Source organism: Pongo abelii, chromosome 4, assembly GCF_028885655.2.
Source record: "Pongo abelii isolate AG06213 chromosome 4, NHGRI_mPonAbe1-v2.0_pri, whole genome shotgun sequence".
In the NCBI taxonomy this organism is placed as follows: Eukaryota; Metazoa; Chordata; class Mammalia; order Primates; family Hominidae; genus Pongo; species Pongo abelii.
In genome coordinates this window covers 35,752,908-35,777,248 of record NC_071989.2, presented here as the reverse complement: position 1 = coordinate 35,777,248, position 24,341 = coordinate 35,752,908, and the positions used below count along the sequence as shown (strand labels likewise).

The 24,341-nt window shown below is 36.6% G+C and overlaps 2 long non-coding RNA genes across 3 annotated transcripts in view; both read left to right on the top strand.

Annotated features, from left to right (window-relative positions):
* Positions 1–24,341, top strand: part of LOC129059374 (uncharacterized) — a 125,076-nt gene that overhangs the window by 61,431 nt on the left and 39,304 nt on the right. The window lies entirely within an intron of this gene.
* Positions 18,722–21,538, top strand: LOC129059375 (uncharacterized). Its single transcript, XR_008525214.1, has 3 exons — positions 18,722–18,877; positions 20,272–20,342; positions 21,293–21,538. It is a non-coding gene; the product is annotated as an uncharacterized LOC129059375 (long non-coding RNA).

The window sequence follows — 24,341 nt, the reverse complement described above, 5'->3', positions numbered from 1 at the left end:
TGCAAAGACTCTGTTTCCAAATAAGGTAATATGCACAGGTTCCAAAAATAAGGACCTGATGTCTTTAGGAAACATAATGCAGCCTGGTATAAACATAGAGTTTGCAAAACTAAAACTTTGACATAATGATAATAAACATGCAGTATTGAGTGGTGGTTAATAAGGTCGGCTCTAGAGTCAACCAACCTGGGTTCAAGTCCCTGCTGTGCCATGTATTACTTGTGCAACTTCGAGCAGGTGAGTCAACATTTCTGTACCTCACTGTCCTAATCTGTAAAATGGGGCCAATATTCTCACCTCTATTAAAGGCATGTGAGGAGGAATAAATGAGACGATTCGCTTAAAGCATTTAGCATGTGATCTTCACATGGCAAGGTTTCAGTATTGCCTATTGATAAAACTAGTAAGAACAGTGGCAGAAGAGCAGAACTCTGTGAAATTTCCAATATGATTCTCAATTATTCTCTCTTAAATAAAATTTCCTCTTGGATCACAGAAAATGTCTGAGACCAGCTGAGTACTTTTATTTGATGAAAAAGACATCAAAATAAAAGAATTAATACACTAGGAGCAAGAGGGGCCACAGGCAGAAATATTAAATAGAAACAAATGGGGATTTCAGTCTAAATAGTTTCCCTTGTGGCAATACAAATACAGAATTGATTTCCAAGAAAAACACAAAAGCAAACAGCAGAAATGCTTTTAAACTGGTAGACGTTAATTGCTTAATGGATGACTAAAGGAGAAGCCATAATTTCAGATTAAAATAGACTGTAAGTGGGTGGATTATTAGTCTAAGCAGCCCTTTTTTAGTGTCCAGAGGTATGTTTTTAAAAATTAGAAAAAAATACTATCCTGGAAGCAAAGGGTACTCTAGAATTCAGTCACTTCTTAAAAGAAACAATTTGTGAATCCACTTGGAATGGAGGACATTCTCACCAGCAGGCAGAGCGTGTGGTCCTTTCATTTAGGTGAAAATTGTTGCCCATACATTCCTTTATTTTAAATTTGGAGTTGAAGAAAAATTGAGAGAAGGACATCTAGGGGTTCAAATCTACTTCACATCAACTATAAATCTGATTTTGGAGAACTAGTCTCTAGGTGATGAGCAGGTATGAGTATTTAGGAAATCAATTCTAGAGGAAGAATTCTCTGGAACCACAAAATAGATACTCAGAATGATTGAATGGGCTAAATATCTCTCCTTATCAATTTTACATGCAAAAGGCTTGCATTCAAAATGAAGTTCAGTTTTTGCCTGCCTGAAATTATTTGTGAATAACAATTTTTTATTGGAGAACAGCATCGACATGTGAAGCTTTATTTACTCTTTGCTGATACAAGAAGGAGTATTATTATCCCTTTCCAGAATTATCTTTAGCAGTTTCTATCAATTTCCTTGTCATTTTGAGTCTACCAAAATCGTTTCTCTGACATCAAATTCGAATGGGATTCTTCTTTATTTCTTCCCTGTAATAGGATTTTTAAAAAGCCTCCTGTAGTAACCATCAGCACACCTTTTTATTATAATCAACATTATTGTTCATCCTAACACGGGAAGTCAGGTTGTGAAAAAGCCTTGTAATAACTTCTCATATTGGCAGAGTCTGATTTAGTAGGTTTGGCATAAGGCTTAGGAATTTGGGTTTCTTAAAATCTCTCCAGTAGCTTCATTTATACAGTGTTTTCTGGTAGTTAAAGTACATTAATGTACAGGTTAGTAGGAGAACTTTCTCTCTGGAAAAGTGATATGTACGACTCCTTAAGGAGACATTCTAATTCTGCCTCTTGTGAGCTCGAGTGCCCTGGTGTGTCAATATTTATACCTATGTGCATGTGTGTGTGTGTGTGTGTACGCACATGTGTGTTTTAGAGTGCATGAAATAATGCCTATTACTTCCAAACATTTGGAAAAATCTTGATTTAGACTATAAGTGGAAATAAGAAAGTGAAAAGTCCCCTAATAATAAAAAACTTTAAAATTATTTGAGAATTGATTATAATTTCAATAACAAAGATTATTATAACAACAGAGTGATCATCTAGACTATCATAGCTATCAATGTTCTTAATCTTTTTTACTTGCTTCTAATTATGGGATTTTATGAATTCCATGTATCTTTGAGGGTGTTTAAAAATTTTTTTGAGCAAAATTGCCAATAACTACCAACAACATTAACAATAATCACAATAGCTGACACCCAGTAAGTTTCAGGGACTATAGCAAGCATTTTACATATAGTTTATGTACATCTACAACTATCTTATCAGAGCAAAATTATTACTATTTCTGTTTTATTGAGAAGGAAATTGAGGTGTTAATTAACAAAGAAGTTAAATCATACAACTGAAAACTGGTTAGGTTAGGATGATCCCATGAAATCAAATTTTAAAGCTTAACACCTCCATTAAATAAATAAAACTATTAATATTTAAATAAGTGGCATTTTAGAGCACAGGCTTATTTGAAACTTTGCAAATTTTTGCCTCAGAACACGATGCCCAGAGACCAGATTATTATTTCTTCATTCATTGATTTTTTTATACTGTGTCTACTTCCCAAAGGAATTCAAGTTGGCTTACAAGAGCAGACTTGTATGCTAGAGATAAACAATCTAAGAACCGGAAGTTTGATCAGCAGCAGGGAGTATCAATAGCTGCCAGTAGAAGACCTAGCTGAAATGAAGCCACTGTGATCCAAAGCAAAGTTATGACAACTCAGGCAGGAAAGAAAACAGCATGAGTGTGGAGATTAACATTTGTGTTCTGAGTGCGGTGGAAAGAGTTCTTGAGATACTAATCTTAGAGATTTTGCTTTCTTGTTGCTCTTTCCAATCTTTTCTTTCTTCATCAGTCTGGGGCACCCCTGTGGCCTCCAGGAGAACTAGGGTTGTTGTAGCAGAAATGTAAGGAGAAAAACAATTATTTTCAGTAGTCATTTAGTCATTTTAAGTCCCACACTAGGCTTCTAAGAATCAAAAGGAAAGTCTTGATGGAGAATTTTTGACATGGAAGTTATTAGAGATGCAAGGGCACTGGGTCCCATCTCTGTGACCCCATAAGGCTCCTTGTCTAGGGGCGGGTGAATATCATCAACATGGAAGAGTTCACTAGTCTAAGGGAGAAGGTCCTGCCCCAGTGGATCCTGGTGGAAGCAAGGCGAGGGTGACTTCTGCATCCTCTTAGACAAAGGAGTCATGACCTCATTCTTCAAAACTCTTTAAGTGAAGGCCTTTTATCTACAGCTGCCGGCATGTCTTCTGCGGCCCACTCAGCAAGAAGGACCCCTGCTCATGCTGCTGGAAACTGCCCCATGAGAACAATATCCTTGTCATCAGCCAGGACACAGGGCAAGGTCCTCAATCCTTAGAGTGGGAAGGAGTGGTGTGGAATAAAAAGCCTTAGCACAAGAGCTAAGGGAAACCAAGCCCACACTAGCACTGACATGGGAGAAATTTAGTGCTTCGATCTGATACGCACTTAACGCACAGAGTAATACCGGAAAGACATTGACTATTGCTATAAAAACAATGCATCTGTTAATATTGCATTTTTCACTTAAAATCACTTTCACATGGGGTAATTAAAAGTTTTTAAAAAAGATGTAGAAACACTTTTTTAACATGAAAAAATTGTATTCCCTATTTATTCACCCTCTTCTCACAATAGGATATAAACTCCATGAGAGTGGATATCTTATTAACTGAGTGTCTTATTCACTACCATCCTGAATGTGGTGATAGAATTATGTCTGGCACTTCATAATTATTTCCTGTGGACAGACTCTGTGACTAATCCCGCTATTAACTGAATGAATTAATGTGGGTTTGAAATGATGACCTTAGGGTGGAAAAGAGTAATCCCTTGAATGTCAACTCTGGTCAACTGGTATTGTTTCCAGGGAATACAAAACAGAGGACTTTAACCATGGATTTTAACAGTTATCTAAGTGAACTTTAAAAAAATTTGGATGTGGCACCTGGCATAGCTGGATTCTGATAGCACAGTTATCATAACAGACACATTAGCTGGCATTGACCAGAAAATGGACCTCAGGTAACTGAAAGACTCAGTGACCTGAATTCTTTAGCACTGTCCGTCTAAATGCCAGGGAATGCCTGCCTACCTCAAAATCATGGTTTCAGTTTTACCTACTGGATGTTGTGCTGCTCTTTCTGACAGTAATTTGTGGTTAAAGTTCAACTGTTTCTGCAACTTATGAAAAATAAAGAAGGGTACTTGTATTAGTCTATTCTCATATTGTTTTTAAAGAGCATATATAAATATACGTGACACTGTATATTTATAAAGAAAAGAGGTTTAATTGACTCACATTTCTGCAGGCTGTAGAGGATGCATGGCTGGGAGACCTGAGGAAATTTAAAATCATGGTGGAAGGGGAAGCAGACATGTCTTATATGGTTGGAGAAAGAGGAAGAGAGAGTGAAGGAGGAGGTGCTACACACTTTCAAACAACCAGGTCTCGTGAGAACCCACTCACTATCACAAGAACAGTAAGGGGGAAATCTGTCCCCATGATTCAATCACCTCCCACCAGTGGGGATTACAACTGGTGGGTTGTAATCCTCCAACACTGGGGATTACAATTCCACATGAGATTTGGGCAGGGACACAAATCCACACCATCAGTATTCATCTTCCTATTAGCTGCAGAAGCAGAGAATGTACATGTTGTTTGTTCAAAAGTGATACATATTTAAGGTAAAAAAAAAAATGCATAAATCTCATAAGAAAAAAATTACCCAGAGAAAAACAGTACTGATAATATAGTGCAAAACTTTCTAGAATACTTTCATGCACAGAGATGCATCATTTTCACAAAAAAATAGTTATTTTATGCATACTGTTTTATAACTTGCTTTCCTCCCTAAAATATATTGTGTACATTTCCCCATACATACTCTTCTCCAGCCATACTGTTATTCTTCAGGCATGCTCTTTTAAGAGCTATGCCATTTTTCATCACAGTGATGCACATAATAATGGGCTTAATTCTTTTTCTATTGGTGCATTTATAGGTATTTTCATTTTTAAATATAATATATAGATCTTGAATGTGCATTCTTTTTTTTTTTTTTTTTTTTGAGACAGAGTTTCGCTCTGTTACCCAGGCTGGAATGCAATGGCGTGATCTTGGCTCACTGAAACCTCTGCCTCCCGGGTTCAAGCAATTCTCCTCCCTCAGCCTCCCAAGTAGCTGGGGCTACGGGCATGCACCACCACACCCAGCTAATTTTTGTATTTTTAGTAGAGACGGGGTTTCACCATGTTGGTCAGGCTGGTCTCGAGCTCCTGACCTCAGGTGGTCCACCCGCCTCAGCCTCCCAAAGTGCTGGGATTACAGGCATGAGTCACAGCACCCAGCCGAATGTACATTCTTTTAGTGATGTTTGTACAAATATATACTTGTATAGTTTGGATATGTTATTTATGGAGCAATTGCTGTCTTCTTCATTAATACTTTTGCAATTTTGATTGAGCTGTGCATCCACATTAAAATAATTCATTTTTTAAAATTAGCTTTAGTGTACTACGCCCTTACTTCAAAAACATTATTTCTTTGCTTTTATTTCTTTGCATTATTTCTTTCGTTTTATTGCTATATCATTGGATGTGTTTCTTCAAGTTGCTGAAGAATGATAAATAAATGGGTGATGTACTTTATGAGTCCTTCCAAATATAAGCGTGAATTTTTATTGCCTTCATACGTGATAATCAATTTGGCCTGAGACAATGTTTGGTTATATCCTCCCCACCCTCAAACTCTGTAAATATTGCCCTAGATTTTCTTGCAAATGTTTCTGAGAAGAAAAGTCTTGGCCCAATCTGAATTTTGGTTATTTATTGGTTATAGATATAGATGTAGGTATATAGACATAGACACAGACTGGTATATCTAGATATAGATATAAACATAGATATAAAGATACGTTTTTATCTAAAGGTTTTACAGATGTTAAAAAAATTCTTGTAAATAAAAATATTGTCAGAGGTACATAGGTGTAGATTTCCTTTGATTAAGTTTGCCGAGAAGATAGTTGACTCTTAAAACTGCATATCTTGATATTTTTTGTTCTGAAAAGTTTTTTAACATTGTTTCATATTTTTGTCCTCCCTCATAAATAATAATTGTCTTTTTATTGTATTTTCCGTCTCTCTATTTCATATCTATCATTTATCCAGCCTTTGCATTTCAAGAAAGTCACTCAAATTAGATCTCAACACTCTGTTTTAGCTTTTTCATGGCACCATTTTGGTCTCTATTTCCTGCAATATGAGTTTTAATTTGTTATAATACTTTAGTTTCTTGAAGATATTTTACTATATTATTCTTCTCTTTTTTTAATATTGAACTGTTCCTTCTTATCTCAGTCCATTCTCTTCTTATGTCTTTTTATTTCTGTTTCAAAGAAGCCACATCTAATTTAATTTGATAAAAGTGCCAACATCTTCTTAAAATGTTCTTCTAAGATAATTAGATCACGATTTTCCACCAATGTGCTTCTCTTCTGAGTTTTCAGAATACGATTTCTTTTCCTTTTTCTCCCCCATTTGACCAGGGATGTAGATTTTTCTTTATTTTCTTTTTACCTTTATACTACTCAAATTCCACTCTCAGATTTGTACCTAGAGAGTAAGATAAAGACAAGCCCCAGTCCAATTGCTATGGTTTGGATGTGAGTCCCCACCCAAATCTCATGTTGAATTGTAATATCCGATGTTGGAGGCAGGGCCAGGTGGGAGGTGATTGAATCATGGGGGCAGGTTTCTCACAAATGGTTTAGTACCATACCCTTGGTACTGTCCTTGTCATAGTGAGTGAGTTCTCATGCAATCTGGTCATTTAAAAGTCTGTGGCATCTCCCCCATCTCTCTCTGGCTCCTGCTTTCCACCAAGTGATATGCCTTCTCCTCTTCACCTTGTGCCATAATTATAAGTTTCCTGAGGCCTTCCCAGAAGCCAAGCAGATGCCAGCATCATGCTTCCTGTAAAGCCTGCAGTAACATGAGCCAATTAAACCTCTTTTCTTTATAAATTACCAACTCTCAGGTATTTCTTTATAGCAATATAAGAACAAACTAATACAACAACTATCAATTTTTGGTAGACCTTTTTTTTTTTTCGGTTTTGCCTTGTTCTTCTCATCCCATAAATGACTGTTTGATAGTCTGAAAAATTGGAATACATGAGACATTATGTACAGTTACTGGGAATTCTCCTGTCTTTACCCTAATGTACAAGCATTTGCACATGGAGACTATAATACATTTGGAGTTGCTGCATTTAAATGGGCCTAGAATAAAGGAGAGGCAGAAACAAGGCACACTTCTCTGTCTCTTAAAAAGCAAATCCTAGGCTGGTCATGGTGGCTCACACCTGTAATCCCAGCACTTTGGGAGGCCAAGGTGGGCAGATCACTTGAGGTCAGGGGTTTGAGACCAGCCTGGCCAACATGGCAAAACCTCATCTCTACTAAAAAGAAAAAAATACAAAAATTAGCTGGGCATGGTGGTGCATGCCTGTAGTGCCAGCTATACAGGAGGCTGAGGCAAGAGAATCGCTTGAACCCAGGAGGCAGAGGTTACAATGAGCCAAGATCATGCCACTGCATTCCAGGCTGGGCAACAAAGAGTGAAACTCCATCTCGAACAACAACAACAACAAAACAAACAAACAAACAAACAAAGAAAAACCAAGGCCTATGTGAAAGAGAGACCAACCCCGCCCTAGTCATCTGGTTAAAGCATTCATTCCCTGGTGACCTGAGTCAAAGGGCATACAATGGGACAGGTTAAAAGTGTCCTGGTTTTGCTTTAGGTAGTCTATATTTCAAGAGGAAAAGCTGGGCATGCCATGAAGTAAAGCCTATATAGGTTTTCTCAACCCAAATCCATCTATCTTATTATTGTATGTAAGTTCTGACAATTTCTGTTTTCAGGGTGTGCATTGAACAATGTTCAACAGACATTTATCAAGTCATTGCAATAGGCTGGTGTTGTACTATTTGATGACGTCACAGCAGTGATTAAAAGAGAAATGGCTCTTGCCTTCATATAGCTTTAAGTCTCATGTGTTCATCAGTCTTAGCTTCTATCACTATTTTTTTCTTTTCTTTTCTTTTGAGATGAGGTCTCACTTCATCACCCAGGCTGGAGTGCAGTGGCATGATCACTGCTCACTGCAGCCTTGAACTCCCAGGCTCAAGTGATCCTCCTGCCTCAGGCCTCCAAGTAACTGGGACTACAGGTGTGTGCCACCATGCCCAACTAATTTCCCCCACTTTTTTTTTCAGAGATGGGATCTCGCCACATTGCCCAGGCTGATCTCAAACTCCTGAACTCAAGGGATCCACCTGCCTCAGACTCCAAAGTGTGGGATTACTAGTGTAAGCCACCGCAGCAGGCCTTTTTTTTCTTTTCTGTGTCCCCTTGAGTCCTGGAGTGAGAAATTGTGAGATGCTGCAGGACTAGGGATAGAAGAGGGAGGGAAGTGATATTTCTTAAAGTCTCATTTGAACTTTAACTTTTTATACAATCTGCAAATCTGCAGTCTTAAACCCTTAGTTTTGCCAGTGCAAAATGTGGATTCCAATGCAATAATATACAGAGATAATTACATACAATTAAGTGAGATGTTCACCAAAAAACTCTATTGGTTTCCTATTGTTGCCATAACAAATTACCACAAACTAAGTAGTTTACAAGAATACAAACTTGTTCTTATACTATTCTAGAGGTAAAAGTCCAACATCAGTTTCACCAGGATGAAATCACGGTGTTAGCAGAGTTGCATTCCATGTGCAGGTTCTAGAGGAAAATCCATTTCCTTGCTTTTTCCAGCTTTTAGAGGCCTTCTGCATTCCTTGATGCGTAACCTTTTCTTCCTCTTTAAAGCACATTACTTCAAGCTCTCCTTTCATTGTCACATCTTGTTTTCTGATGCTGACCCTCATGTCTCAATTTTATAATGACCATTGTGATGACATTGCCCACTGGACAAGCCAGGATAATCTTCCCCTGTTGAGATCCTTAACTAAATTACATCTGCCAAGTCCCTTTTACCATGCAAATTATCATATTCACAGATTCCATGGATTAGGCTGTGGACATCTGGAGCAGAGTGGGCAATTTTCTGCCCCTCAGCCCTTTGCCTTACTTTTGTAGGGAGATCATAAATAGAATATTATTAAAAACCATAGTCTCCTATTACCCATGGTTTCCTTTTCTGCAGTTTTAGCTACCTGCAGTCAACTATGGTCCAAAAATATTAAATGGAAAATTCCACAAATAAACAATTTTAAAGTTTTAAATTTTGCACTCTTCTGAGCATCATGATAAAATCTTGCACTGTCCTGCTCCATTATGTGTATGACATGAATCATTCCTTTGTTCAGCATCTCCATGCTGTAGATGCTACCGGCCTATTAGTTACTTAGTAGCCATCTCAGTTATCGGGCAGACTATCTCAGTATTGCAGAGTCTGTGTTCAAGTAACTCTTTAGCTAACAATGGCTCCAAAGTACAAGAGTAGTAATGCTGGAAATTCGAATACGCTAAAGAAGCCATAAAGTGCTTCCTTTAACCGAAAAGGTGACCTTGGTGTTCTTTGGCTAGGGTTTGTTATTCTGCATGGTTTTAGGCATCCACTGGGTTCTTGGAACATATTCCCCCATGGATAAGGGGAGACTACTGTATGCCTTCTCCTAATATTTCAGTGTTTCTGGTACACATGTATTAGCTATCTATCACTGCATAACAAATTATCCCAAATTTAGTAGTTTACAACAACAAATATTGATCATCTCACAGTATCTATGAGTTGAAAATATGGGTACAGATTAACAGTGTGCCTCTGGCTCAAAGTACCTCATGAGGTAGCTGCAGTCAAGGTATCAGTTAGGGCAATAATCTCATCTAAAGCTTGGGTTGGAGATGGGATCTACTTTCAAGCTCATGAATATGGCTGTTGGAAGGCTCCAGTTCTTCATTTTTGGGCCTCTCCACAGGGGTGACTCCCAAAATGACAAATGGATTTTCTCAGATAAGCAATCCAAGAGAGAAAAAGTGAGTATGCACAAGATGAAAGCCAAAGTCTTTATCTAACCTAATCTTAGAAGTAATATCATGTCACTTTGCCATATTCTGGTCATTAGAAATGAGTTGATATGTGCAGCGCACATTCAAGCGAGTGAATACCGCACAAACGTCAGCAAGTAGGAATCATTGAGAGCCAGGTGAGAACCTGTGTATCACTGGTACTCTAATATTTTGAACTGTATGGATTTCCAATGCCAAAATTACACAAATTGTCTCTTCCTCTCTTTCTACTTGAGTATTTTTTTATTTCAGATATTAAATAATAATTCTAGGAAATTTAAAAATATATTTCAATGGAAAATGTTAACAGTCTGTGCAATTGTGGAATTCATTTGTGATGAATAATGTAATAATTATGGATTTTCAAGCCATCTTAAGAGTGTTTTAAAAAATACTATTTGATAATAATGGCTGGAAGGCAAAATACTAGAATTAAAGTTATTACTCTAAATTGAAATACTCTGGTGGATATTTTCTAATAATAGATAAATAAAAGTCAAATTGGAGAAATACGTCTCTTGAACCCTAAATAACAACTACAAAAAAAAGTCTTATGATAAAAAGTACCCTTGTGTTTCCATCCTCAGTTGAAAGAACTGCTTGATTATTTTAAATAATGGATAACACATAATGTACACTTCTCCCATCTCTTAATATTTCTCTCTTTCCTTTTTCAAATAATGGAATACAACATAGGAATAATTTTTTATCATTAGAGTAACAATCTAAATTTTAGCACAGTCTTTCCATTGGATTAATGAGAGTTCTTACCTGAAGAATTCCTGTGCCCATCCACCAAAGGAAACCTGTCATCAACAATTAATGTTGTTTAGTCAGTGGTAGTTCTACCATGTTGGTTTCTTGTTTTACAAAATATAATCCTGGTATTTAAAGTCAGCACATTATCCCTGTTTATAAATCATGTTTTTCCTTCTTAAGGAAATAATTAAAAGGTACAACAAGATAGAAAAAGGTGCTGGAAGTTTGAAGATACAACAGATGAAATGACAAACATGCTCACACAGTTGAATTCAAGAAATAAATAAAAATATAGAGATCAAAGCATGATGTAGGCTTATTAAAATATAAATATGTGTGTGTAATACATATATAAATATGTATTCTGTTTAATCTCTGTCCATATATGTGTGTTTAATCTTTATACACATACGCACACACGTATGTATAGAGAGGGATTAAACAATAAAAGACAACATAGTATAATTGTAACATTTTAAAATCTAAATGTGAGTACAAATTAATCTTATATCAGACATATTTCCTGAAGTTTGCAGAGATGAATGGTATTCTTTAAATTTAGGGAAAAATTATGTTTAAATAAAGGCATTTAATGGTAAAACAGGATGTATGGAGGCCGGGCGCGGTGGCTCACACCTGTAATCCCAGCACTTTGGGAGGCCAAGGCGGGCGGATCACGAGGTCAGGAGATCGAGACCATCCTGGCTAACACGATGAAACCCTGTCTCTACTAAAAATATAAAAAATTAGCCAGGCATGGTGGCGGGCATCTGTAGTCCCAGCTATTTGGGAGGCTGAGGCAGGAGAATGGCGTGAACCTGGGAAGCAGAGCTTGCAGTGAGCAGAGATCGCACCACTGCACTCCAGCCTGGGCGACAGAGTGAGACTCTGTCTCAAAAAAAAAAAAAAAAAAGAGGATGTGTGGGAAAAAAAGATGATATATCCATATTGTGTGTTTAGGAAGTTTCACAGTTTTTCTGTTTGTTTTTGCACAGCTATTCCTATATTCTGTTCATTTGCATTTCTTTCTTAGACGTTCAGGCCACACTTAAACACCTTCAAGCAGCTGGTAGTAAGTACCTTATGAGAAAATATCACTGTAATTGTTTCTACATAGTCACATAGTCAAACATTTTACCTTGTAAGCTCAGTCAATAAATTCTAGTTGTTGCCCTATTGAATCCTGAATGTAAATTTATAGAGAATGAACTCTCATGACCTAATCAGAGTCAGGTATTCTCTCAACTAATACATGGTGGCTATGTGGGGTAGGGAGAGGGAAAGTTGGGTGAGGAGGGGATCACACAATATTGAAGTGGGTGCTGTCAACCATGTGAATGAAATGAGAAGGGAAAAGTGGAAGGGGTGATTTCCAGGAAAACAGGTATCAGAACCCAGAGAAAAGAAAAGTGTGACGTAAACAAAAACAAAATTTCCACTATAGCATAATAGCCTTCAAAATAACCGAAGATAATTGTCAGGCTCTCAGAGAGTCTTCTCTTTTCTGGGTTTTACACCTTGAGATACTTTTTAACATCTTCATACAGCTGTGAAGCCCTTATCTTTTTTAACCTTTCCAAATTTGTGAATATTAGATATAATGTACAGTCCTATAAATGATTAGCATAATGTGTAATTATAAACACCTGTCTAAACACTACCCAAGATGGCAAGCAGAATATTGCCTGGACCTTCAAATTCTCTAATTTATTCACGTCCTGTAGACCTCCAGAGAAAAAATACTATCTTTTTTTTTGTGACGTAGTCTCTGTCGCCCAGGCTGCAGTGCAGTGGCGTGATCTTGGCCCACTGCAAACTCTGCCTCCCGGATTTAAGCAATTCTCCTGCTTTAGCCTCTCAGGGAGTGGGGATTACAGATGCCCGCACCATGTCCATTGAATTTTTTGTATTTTTAGTAGAGATGGGGTTTCACCACGTTGGCCAGGCTGGTCTCGAACTCCTGACCTCTAGTGATCCACCCGCCTCGGCCTCCCAAAGTGCTGGGATTACAGGCATGAACCACCACGCCCAGCCAAAATGCTATCGTAACTTTTGAGGTAATTGCTTATTTGCTTCTTTTTTTTCCCCCTCCTTTTGTTAGTTTATTCACATAACTATATATCCCTAAATGTTTTAGTTTAGTTTTGCCTGTATTTTTTTTAGGTTTGTATAATGGACACATACACACATATGTCTGTGTCTTAATTCCTTTGCTCAACATATTGTTTATAAAATTCATGCATATTGATGTGTGCAGCTATATTTTGTTTTTATTACTGAATTATGACAGGTTTCTTAAATCCATTCTGCAGTTGAGGCACATTTGGGAACTTTCCAAGTGGTGTATTATTATGCACAACGTTGCTAGGAACCTTTCAGATCATGTATCCTGGTGCCAACAAGTAATTGTTACTCCAAGGTATACACTTAGGAGCAGAAATGTTGTCTCATAGGGTATGCATGTCTTTAACCTTACAAGATAAGATCAACCTATTTTCTAAAGTGATTGCACCCCAGGCAGGATATGAGAGTTCCTCTTGCTCCATATACACACCATGACTTAGTCTAGTCACATGTTCAGCCTCTTCTTTGTGGCTGTAATTTACAGGTGTCACTGTCTTCCATCGTGGCCCTCAGAATTATACCCAGGACTTCAGGTGTGGTCTGACCACAGCACTGTCCTCTCGTTTGTTATTCAATGGCATACATCTATGATTAACCTAATCACATAGATGTTGGACAAATCTAAATCTTTGTTGATAAGTCACATCTCTTTTGTATTATATTTTTGCAGTTGATTTTTTTTGACCAAACATTAGAACTTTGTACTGATTCTTACTCGTCTTATCCAATTTGACCTATGATTCTAGTTATTAAGATTGTGTAAGATAATGGTTCTGTCACTGAAAATACTAGCTGTCTCTCAGCTTCAAGAAACTTTCATATAATTCACAAGTTTATCTCAGTGTAAGTCACTGATATGTTGTGAAGAACAGAGTATAGAAAAGAGTTTTGGAAAATGTATCCAAAAATTTTTCTCAGGCTACCTCCTATCCACTATCCAGCGCTCTCACAATTTAGCTAGTCAGACAGGAGCAAAAGCATCCCTGCTACTTTACCATCCAGGCATTGTCATTTTATGCCTATAACTCTTTAACTTCCGGTTGACATCCTTTCCTTGCTCTTGTTCTAATAGAGCTTACAAAGAGCCCACGTGTGTGTGTGTGTGTGTGTGTGTGTGTGTGTACGTGTGTGTGAAACTTTTCCCCAAGACTCAGATCATTCTGAACTTTGATAAGCCTGGTCTTGTTCTGTGCAACTATAGTACCCTGTGACACTCACTTTTGGGTTCATGCCCTTGTTTTTCTCTCATATGCAAGTTCTTTAAAATTTGAACTCATCTGAGAAGGCCAGTATAATCAGCTTTTTTTTTTTTTCATATACCTGCCCTATGTTTTCTTGTTTGCAATTTTGAAATGAAAATTAAAGTTTTCAAGAACTTCCTAACTCTCTGTCTCTCTATGGCCTAAGATTCATGCTATGAATTCATACTTACTTTTTCTGATTTTTTTTAACGACCATCTCTCTAAAATCTATGGCATACTTTTCATTGGCTACCATGAACTGTAAAATGAATGCATTCTCCCAGGTCCCACCAATTCTTTTTTTATAAACAAATGATCCTATATAGGAAGGACTAGCTTTATGGGCATGTGGCTTACTTACACAGTTGCACAGAGTCTTATGCTCAGAAGGCCCCACCCACTTAGTTTTAATACTCTGCTGTTGCTATCGTGAAATTCTTAATAAGTTTTGAACAAACGGCCCAGTATTTCCTTTTGCACTGGGCTCTGAAAATTGTGTAGCTGGTTCTAGCACCAATCTGTATTAATAATAGGAAACAGTCTATCTATTGTCTCTGTTTCCTATGAGATAAAACTGGCTGTAAGGCAATTTAGGACATTTTCAGATTTTTGTCACCCAACAATACTTCCAGAGATAATAACTCTGTTCTACAATTTACTTCCAAAATCATTCCTCAGGGCTATTTTATCAAGGTCCATCTCCAAAAAGTTTCCTTTCTAAAAGTAACTTTGTTTTTCATTATAATACAAGTATATTGCAAAAAATTTAGAAAATGACTATGGGAAACCTACAAAATGATGTATATTAATATTCTAAGTGGTATTACTTTATTATAAATATATATGCTGAATTACAAAAAATGAATTCAACTAAATATAAAGATATTTTAAAAGTTAAAAGCTTTCTAAGAACTCAACACTCAGAAATAACAACTTTGATAGTTTTTGCTATAGTTTTTATCTCTGCAGATTTTTAATAGATGAAATTGTGCTACATAGCTGATACCTAAGTAAATACATATCATAATTCAAAAATAATATCAAAGTGGCTTAGTAATGGATTATACTTCACCAATTTCTTACCCTTCAATATTCACTTTCTAATTCTTCTGTCTTTGCTTTCTCACTTACTTCCAACTCATGTTTTGATCATGTCATATTGCTACTGGTATCTACTGAGTGGAGACCAGGGATACTGCTAAATATTCTACAGTGCATACAACAGCCCTCCCTGGCACCCACAACAAATCTTGTCTGACCCGTAATGGCATTAGTGCTGAAAAATTCTAGTTTAATGTTATTCTGGATGTGGTACTCAATACAATTAGGAAAGAGAAAGAAATGAGAAATACAAATGTTAAAAAGACACACTTATTATTTGTAGGTGAAATGAACATATACTAGTCAACCCCCCAAAAACTATTTAAAATACTATTGATCAGGGATGGAATAATTAATTCTACTAAAAATGGCCTAAAAGAAAATTAATGTGTATTACAACTTGTGATATTTTAAGACGTATCAACTGCAACCTAATGTATTCAAAAAATGAGAAAAATGTAAGCATTTATTTCTTTTATAACTTATTCCTTTTTGTAATCATTTTCACTTTTAATTGTCTATTTTTTGTCAACAAATGTGGTTTGGAGTGTAAGTTCTATACAGGAGGATGATTTGGTGATGCAGCTGCAATGACAGGAAAACATTCCAGGTTAAGGGGCTATGCTAGGATATACATCAACATATTGCTCCCTTCACTGAGAAAGTCTTCCTGTGAAAAATGTCAGCTGACCTAATCAGTATGCTTACTGATGCAGTAAAAATTGTGAACTATGAAAAAATTTACCAAGGTTGTTGATCACAAATGTTATTGCATAATGACATACATGGTTATCGAAGGGAAGAAACTCTATTGAGAATGTTTGAGATCCGAAAAATTTCTCTTTATATTTTGGGCTCAACTTTTTAAAGATGCAAAATAGACAGCCAGACTTTCTTTTTTCTAATTTCTTCTGAATTGTTTACAGTTTTAATACTTCCATGTGACAAAAAATGCAATTTTTCAATTGGAGATAAAACATAAGAGCAAAAATGAAAGCTAGAAGCTTGGAAGAATTGTTTCTACAGACCATTGTTACATGTTCTGTAATTTAATAATAAGTAACCATGAAGTAGGTTAAGAAGCTATGCTAGGATATACATCAACTATTGCTTCCTTCATTGAGAAAGTCTTGCTGTGAAAAATGTCAGCTGACCTAATCAGTATGCTTACTGATGCAGTAAAAATTGTGAATTATGTAAAAATTTACCACGGTTGTTGAACATAAATGTTATTGCACAATGACATACATGGTTATCGAGGGGAAGAAACTGTTGAGAATGTTTGAGATATGAAAAATTTCTTTTATATTTGGGCTCAATGTTTTAAAGATGCAAAATAGACAGCCGGACTTTCTTTTTTCTAATATCTTCTGAATTGTTTACGATTTCAATACTTCCATGTGACAAAAAATGCAATTTTTCAATTGGAGATAAACCATAAGAGCAAAAATGAAAGCTAGAAGCTTGGAAGAATTGTTTCTACAGACCATTGTTACATGTTCCGTAATTTAATAATAAGTAACCATGAAGTAGGTTAGTGATCTGAATACTGCACATTTGCAAAAAGTTATCATACTAAATACCTTCCAAACTTGATAAGATGTTTTGAATTTTCTTTTGGGTCAAAAGAAGATCCATTCTAAGTAGTGAATTAGTTTTGAATCTATGTCTTTCATCAAGTGATATTATAGGCTGGACACAGTGGTTCATTCCTGTAATCCCAACACTTTGGGAGGCCAAGGCAGGAGGATCACCTGATTTGAAGACTAGCCTGGGCAAGCACATGGTGAGGTTTTGGCTCAAAAAAAAATTAGTTAAACATTTTTAAAAAGAAGTATTATAAATGTATAACCTTAAAGAATAAGTTGTTAGAATTGAATACTAATGAAAAATTGAAGATAGATTTTGAAAATATAGCTTTATTTTCATCCTTTTGGGAAAGTTAAAAATTAATACCAAGAACTTGATGAAATCGCTTTAACATCTCATTTCCATTACCATGAACATATTTTGAGAGACATGTTTCTCTACTATGAATCAGTAAAACAGTGTAGACATACTTTGTCCCTGTATGAGTAGTAGTATTGTCAATCTCACCCAGAAAAAAAGTGGGCAAGAAGAAAGTCCACTGGACACATTAAAACCTTAAAATACTGATATATATATATATATATATATATATATATATATATATCATGTGCATTCAATGTATGTATAAAGATGTTCAATATGAAAAACTGTAGTAACAGACTAGATTTTTTAAAATTTTATTTCAAAGGAAGCACTGATATAAAAAGACCTAAAAAGAGGGAAAAAATTAGGAAAATTGTCAAAGAAATTCTCCCTCAAAATGTGCCAAGCCCTAGTGGTTTTAAAGATTAGTTCTTTTAAATTCTTAAACAACAGATAACTAGTGTAGCTAGTAAATAGTTCCAGAACATAGGGAGAAAGGATTAACTCCAATGACAAACAAGAAAACTTAATAAACGAGACAAATAGGTTAGTTACATAAAAAGTAAGTGTAATAATGCCAAAAAGGCATTTGATGATGTTGAACATCCATTACTGATTTAAAAAAATAGAAAATAGGAATAAATGAATATTTTTAATACAGAGAAGTCAGATACACACACACACACACACGCACACATTTCAAGGCAAAAGCCAGCATTATGCTGAATGAGGAAATTCTAGAGCTATTCTCATAAGTCGGGAACAAATTAAGTTCTTTGCTCACCATTGTTGAAGCTCTAATATAGATGCTATTATGGTAAATTAAATAATGGGCCTCCCTATTGTATGTTCTTGCTCATGTATTACTCCCTGGAAGCTATGAGCATTTTATATTACATAGCAAAAGGGAATTTGCAGATGTGATTAAGGCTACAGACCTTAAATAGGGAGGTAATCCTGTTTCATATAGGTGGGCCCAATCTAATCACATGATCCCTTAAAACCATAAAAATATAACAAGAAATCAAAGAGATTCCAGGTATGAGAATGCTTTGATGCACTGTTGTTGGTGCCAATGTGGAGGGTCCACATGCAAGGACCTGATAGAGACCTGTAGAAGCCAAGAGTGGCCCCTAGATTACAACCAGCAAGGAAACAGTGGACCATAACTACAAGGAACTGGGTTCATCAACAACCTGGCTGGGCTAGGAAATACCTCCCAACGCCTCTTGATAACAGCCCAGCAAGACAGTGCCATGATTTCATCTTTGTGAAACCCCAAGCAGAGAAACCAATCTGGATGAGCCAGTCCAGACTTCTGACTCACAGAACTGTGAGATAAAAAAATTTTGTTGTTTTAAGCTGCTAAGTTTGTGAAATTTTTATGGCAGCATTATAGACTGAATTGTATCCTTACAGAATTCACATATTAAATCTCTAACCTCCAAAGTGACTATTTTTGGAGAAAAGGCCATGTAAGGAAACAGCAAGAAGGGAGCTATCTCCAAAACAAGAAGAGAGGCCTCACCAGAAATCAACGCTACTGGTTCCTGGATCCTGGACTTCTAGCCTCCAGAACTGTGAGAAAACGAACTTCCATTGTTTGAACCACCTAGTCTGTGATATTTGTTATGGTAGCACTGGCAAATGAATACAGGCAGTGACAGAAAACTAATAGAGTTAGTAAGAGCTATCAACAGGAGAATGACCCTTGCAATGTGAAACATGTGTGTTTGTTTTTTACACTTAGTTGACAGTATACTTTTTCAACTTAGAAATTTTATCTATGAATCAAATGTATCAGTTCTTTCCTGGCTTCTGGATTTTATGTCTTGCTTAGAAGGCTTTAAATCCCTACACTAGCCATCAATTGCTCCTTCACTCAGTCTAGCATCATGTTATTTGTTTCAATAGGTTTTTGGGGAACAGGTAGTGTTTGGTTACATGGATAAGTTATTTAGTGGTGATTTCTGAGATTTTGGGGCACTCATCACCAAAGCAGTGTAAACCGTACCCAATGTGTAGTCTTTTATCCCTCACCCACCTCCCACCCTTTCCCCAGAGTCCCCAAAGTCCATTGTATCATTTTTATGCCTTTGGGTCCTCATAGCTTAGCTCCCACTTATGAGTGAGAACATACAATGCTTGGTTTTCCATTCCATTCTTGAGTTACTTCACTTAAAATAAGAGTCTCTAGTTCCATCCAGGTTGCTGTGAATGCTATTATTTCATTGATTTTTATGGCTGTGTAGTATTCCATGGCATGTGTATATACACACATACAATCTGGACATTATATATATACAACATTTTCTTTATCGACTCATTAATTGATGGGCCTTTGGGCTGGTTCTATATGTTTGCAATTCTGGATTGTGCTGCTATAGATATGCATGTCCAAGTATCTTTTTTGTATAATGACTTCTTTTCTTCTGGGTGGATATCCAGTAGTGGGATTGCGGGATCAAATGGTAGCTCTACTTTTAGTTCTTTAAGGAATCTCTACACTATTTTTAATAGTGGTTGTACTAGTTTACATTCCCACTAGTAGTATAAAAATGTTCCTTTTTCACCACATCCATGCCAACATCTATTATTTTTTGATTATGCCCATTCTTGCAAGAGTAAGATGGTATCACATTGTGGTTTTGATTTCAATTTCCCTGATAATTAGTGATGTTGAGCATTTTTTCATACGTTTGTTAGCTATTTGTATATCTTCTTTTGATAATTGTCTATTCATGTCCTTAGTCCACTTTTTGATGGGATTATTGGTTTTTTTCTTGCTGAATTGTTTGAGTTCCTTGTAAATTCTGGAGATTAGTCCTTTGTTGGATGCATAATTTGTGAAGATTTTCTCCCACTCTGTGGGTTGTCTGTTTACTCTGCTGATTATTTCTTTTGCTGTGCAGAAGCTTTTCAGTTTAATTAAGTCCCATCTATTTATCTTTGTTTTTGTTGCATTTGCTTTTAGGTTCTTGGTCATGAAGTCTTTGCTTAAGCCAATGTCTAGAAGGGTTTTTCCGATAGCATCGTATTTTAATGGTAAAGTACTAAACAAGTATTCTTCCCCTTCCCAAACTTGCTTTACTTTTGAAGTCTCTCTTCTATTAACTTGCTCTTTCTTGATTACCAGTTTCCCTGAACACCAAGAACAGCCCTTGGTATATGGTGTGCACAAAATAAATTTGTCTCGACTAAAGGCAGTTAGTTTGGAGAAACACTCTATTCAATTGCCTTGTCTCAATTTCAGTTTTGTGTGTGGGGTTGGGGGTGGCGTTATTTCTTTTCTCTGCTGATTGTCACAGGCATGAAGAAGGGAAATTCCACAATATACATATTTCCTCTGTAACCCAGGATTATTATATTGATAGAAAGTTAAAACTGACCTGTTGAGTGGGCAGCTCAAGCACTCATGTACCCTGTATCATGTGACTGATTAGAACAAAAAGGCACTCCTTGGACACTCCACTCCTGTTCAAAACAATGGTAAATTTCAATTTACCATTGAAAATTATTTCAGATCTCCATTCTGCTCCTTTTGTTATTATTATTTTATTTTCTATTTTAAACAAGCACTCATTCATGGTCCATTTGGCTCTTTTTCCTGCTTTTCCATGTGAACTACCTTTGCAAAATTACAACAGTAAGAATAGTCTGACATCATTGACTCCATCTTGCTTCTAACCTCCAAGCTGTCCTTGGTCAATCCGGGGTATAGGCCAAACTAACTTTTGGAGAAACTTAGTTTATAGTTTCACCTTAAAGCAAGGATATTAATAGTCCTTCCTAAAATTAAACCACCTTTGTAAAACTAATAAAAAGCCACAAAGTTAGGATTAGGAGAAGAGCCTGCTAAAATGTAGGCATAGTTAAACGACAAAATAACCAGCCATTGTTCTGGAATTAACAAGAGTTGTAACTTCCCCAATTACTGCTGTAGATAACATCACTATGGCAGAACCTAAGATTGGCCTTTTGAGTTGTGTTTTCAGACTTTTACATTTCTGAAGATCAGCTGACCCCCACCTGGACTCCTGGTTCATGATTCAACCAGTCCTGTGGCCCCAGCCAGAGGTGGACCCAGCACAGAAGGACTATTTCTCAGATGACATCCTCGACTAATCAACAGCACCCATTCCCTACTCTCTGGCTCACCAACTGTCCTTGAAAACCTCAGTGATAACTCCAGTTCTCCAGCACACGCTGTCCTTGTGTCAATTAAACTCTTCCTCTATTGCAATACCATAGTCCCAGTGAGTTGATTTGGTCTGTGCAGTGATCAGAAAGAACCCATCAGGTGATTACACTTGCTCTCTTCCCTCCGGACCCCAGGCAGGGGCATGTTGAAGGCATCTTGCAGCCGCTCTTAAGAGCTAATTGTTTGCATCTTCTCCCAACTCCATGTTCAGTGACTTCAAGTTGGTCACTTGAAATCAGTCATGGTGGGAGTATAGATATCACAGCGTTTGGCAAACGCTACAAATCAGAATCTTTTTTGCCAGACAGTACTGGCTCTAGGACTCAACCTGCAGCATGGGTTAGCCTTCTTCATGCCCTGGCCAGACATTCCTGCCCCTGTGAGAGAGGGAGAGACAAGGAACCAAGAAAATCTGCTTGTCTTGTCACTAAGAAGTATTTATAAAGATTACTCAGAGGAAGCCATGAATGGCTTCTGGAAGGAATTTACTGACCTGTGGATTATTGCAATTTTATGTTTGAAAAATTATCAGTTAGCAACGTTGGAGTTTTTTTGATAAAAATAAAGATTCAAAAGAATGATTTTTATTTTGGTAAAATAAAGAATTGAAAACTCTCAGCTTAAAATTTCATACAAGATCAATTTAATAAACTAAATATCTGTTAATAAGGCAATATTACTCATATTAAGTCCATAAGGAAAATTATACAGTGGTGTAACAAGTATATATGTTCTTGGCATAAAAATCTTAAGTGGAAAAAGTAAATGGCACAAAAGTGTGTACCTTATTATTGCATTTATATATAAAAATTATATATAGATAGAAAGGAAACACTTGGGGGTCTTTGAGGTACTGATAATGTTCTGTTTCTTGGTCTGGGTGATGATTATATTGGTGGTCACTTTGTAACACTTCATTGAGCTATAAATTATGATATGTGTACTTTTGTATATGTATGTTCTACTTTAATACAAATGTTTCCTTAAATAGTATCTAAAGATACGTATGTGTAATTTCTTAGAAAAAAATCTAGAAGCATTCATTCATTTAATAGTGCTTTCCTCTGGTGAGAGGAGTAGGATTTGGGAAATGGTGCAGGGGAGTTTCCTTTGTTACCATACAAATTTTGTATTGTTTGCATGTTTTATCATGGTTATGCATTATTTTATAGGGATAAAATATACCCCCAAAGAACTATTAAAATATCAGCTATCCATCCATTCACATTACTTTTAACATTGATTTTTACTCTACGCTTTCAGCTGTTTCTCATGTTCTACTTGAAGTTCCAGATGGAGAGAGGATTGCATTTTCCCCCCTGTTTTGAAAACACATTAACAAAGGCAACACCTCTGAAATGTAAAATCTATGTGATAGCCTCTTTCAAGGGAGTCTCTTCTGTATTTGAAAGCAAGTAAATTACCCAAGATAATGCAAATTCCATTTTGTGAAATCTTTGTTGAGAGGTAAATGAATAACTGATCAGGACACTATAAGCCTCTGCCTTGGCCCTTACTCTCCTCCTCTATGGACTTGGACAAATATTTTTTTAAAGTTCTTGAAAGTTAGTGTGAGAAATTATTTGAGGACTAGAGATACAGTCATTAAGTAATATGTCCAAGGCTGGCATTGATGAAGCCTTCTGCAGAACCAAGAGAGTTCTTCACAAACCAAGTTGTACACATTTCTTGAGACTTCACACCTAAGTTTCAGCCACACAGGAGTAAGTTCCTAACCTACTTTAACTTAACCAGAGCTGTTACATATTGCTACACAACAGTGCACTGAGGCCAAATGAGGAACTGAAACCAGCTTTTGCTGCCGGTCACCAGCTGAGTGCCACATGGGCTGCTTTCACCCACAGGGGACATTATTTTCTAATTCCCAGAAAGCCACTATGTAGGTTAGTGGTGGCTCTGACTGAACCATTCTTATAGAAAGTAGGACAATGTATTTGGCATTGATCATTTCAAATACCCTTTAAAATAAAAGTTATTTGAGAATATTACTTATTACTACATTGTATTAAGTTAATCTCCAATCCTAACACTTTCAGAGCCTTCCTGAGACTTTCAGTTACTTAGCATATATCAGGTTGGTGCAAAAACACACATGGAAATATCTAAAAACATTCTTCATTTCAGCATTGTTAATTTTTAAAGCTTTCCCCAGAGTTGCCTTTTTATATCTTTGATATCTGAATTGGCAAAGAGAGACATTATATATTGTACTCTTTTCCCTTAAGGCAAGTCAATAATAAATGCATTTTTAATTAAACTCGGCAGATCTGGGCTAGGAGTCTGAAATTTGCATTTTCATTCTGCCTGTAGCCCTGACTTGAAGCTTGGAAGAATTTTCACTCTCTAAATTCTGCACAATACAGTACTACCCTCTGGTTATTGGGAACCTTTTCACAACTAACCTCTTGGTCAAATCCTAATCTGTGGAGATTATCACAGAATTAATATCTACTCCAAACTCTGGGCAAATTCCTAGGCTTTTACATGTGGCTTAAGGAGACGGAAAGAAGCAGAGAGACCCTATGGAGTCCCCTTCAGGAGCAGCTGATAAAACTAGAGTTACAAAAAAATTGGGGGTGGATTATTGCCCGTGAAACTCTCCGGTCTCTCAAGATCCCTGAGATAAAGCAAGGGGTTACCAATGCAATCCTCCCCTCTGGAGAGAAGAATGCAAAAATGTGGTGCTGTGTTAAGATTCAGGAAACTGACCCTATTTCTCCAGGCATGGAGGTAGGGTCAGTCAAGAAAAACAAGAACTCTTCAGTTTCTCAGACATTCCATCATTCTCCTTCTGTCTGAAAAACATGTTTGCGGGGTGTTAG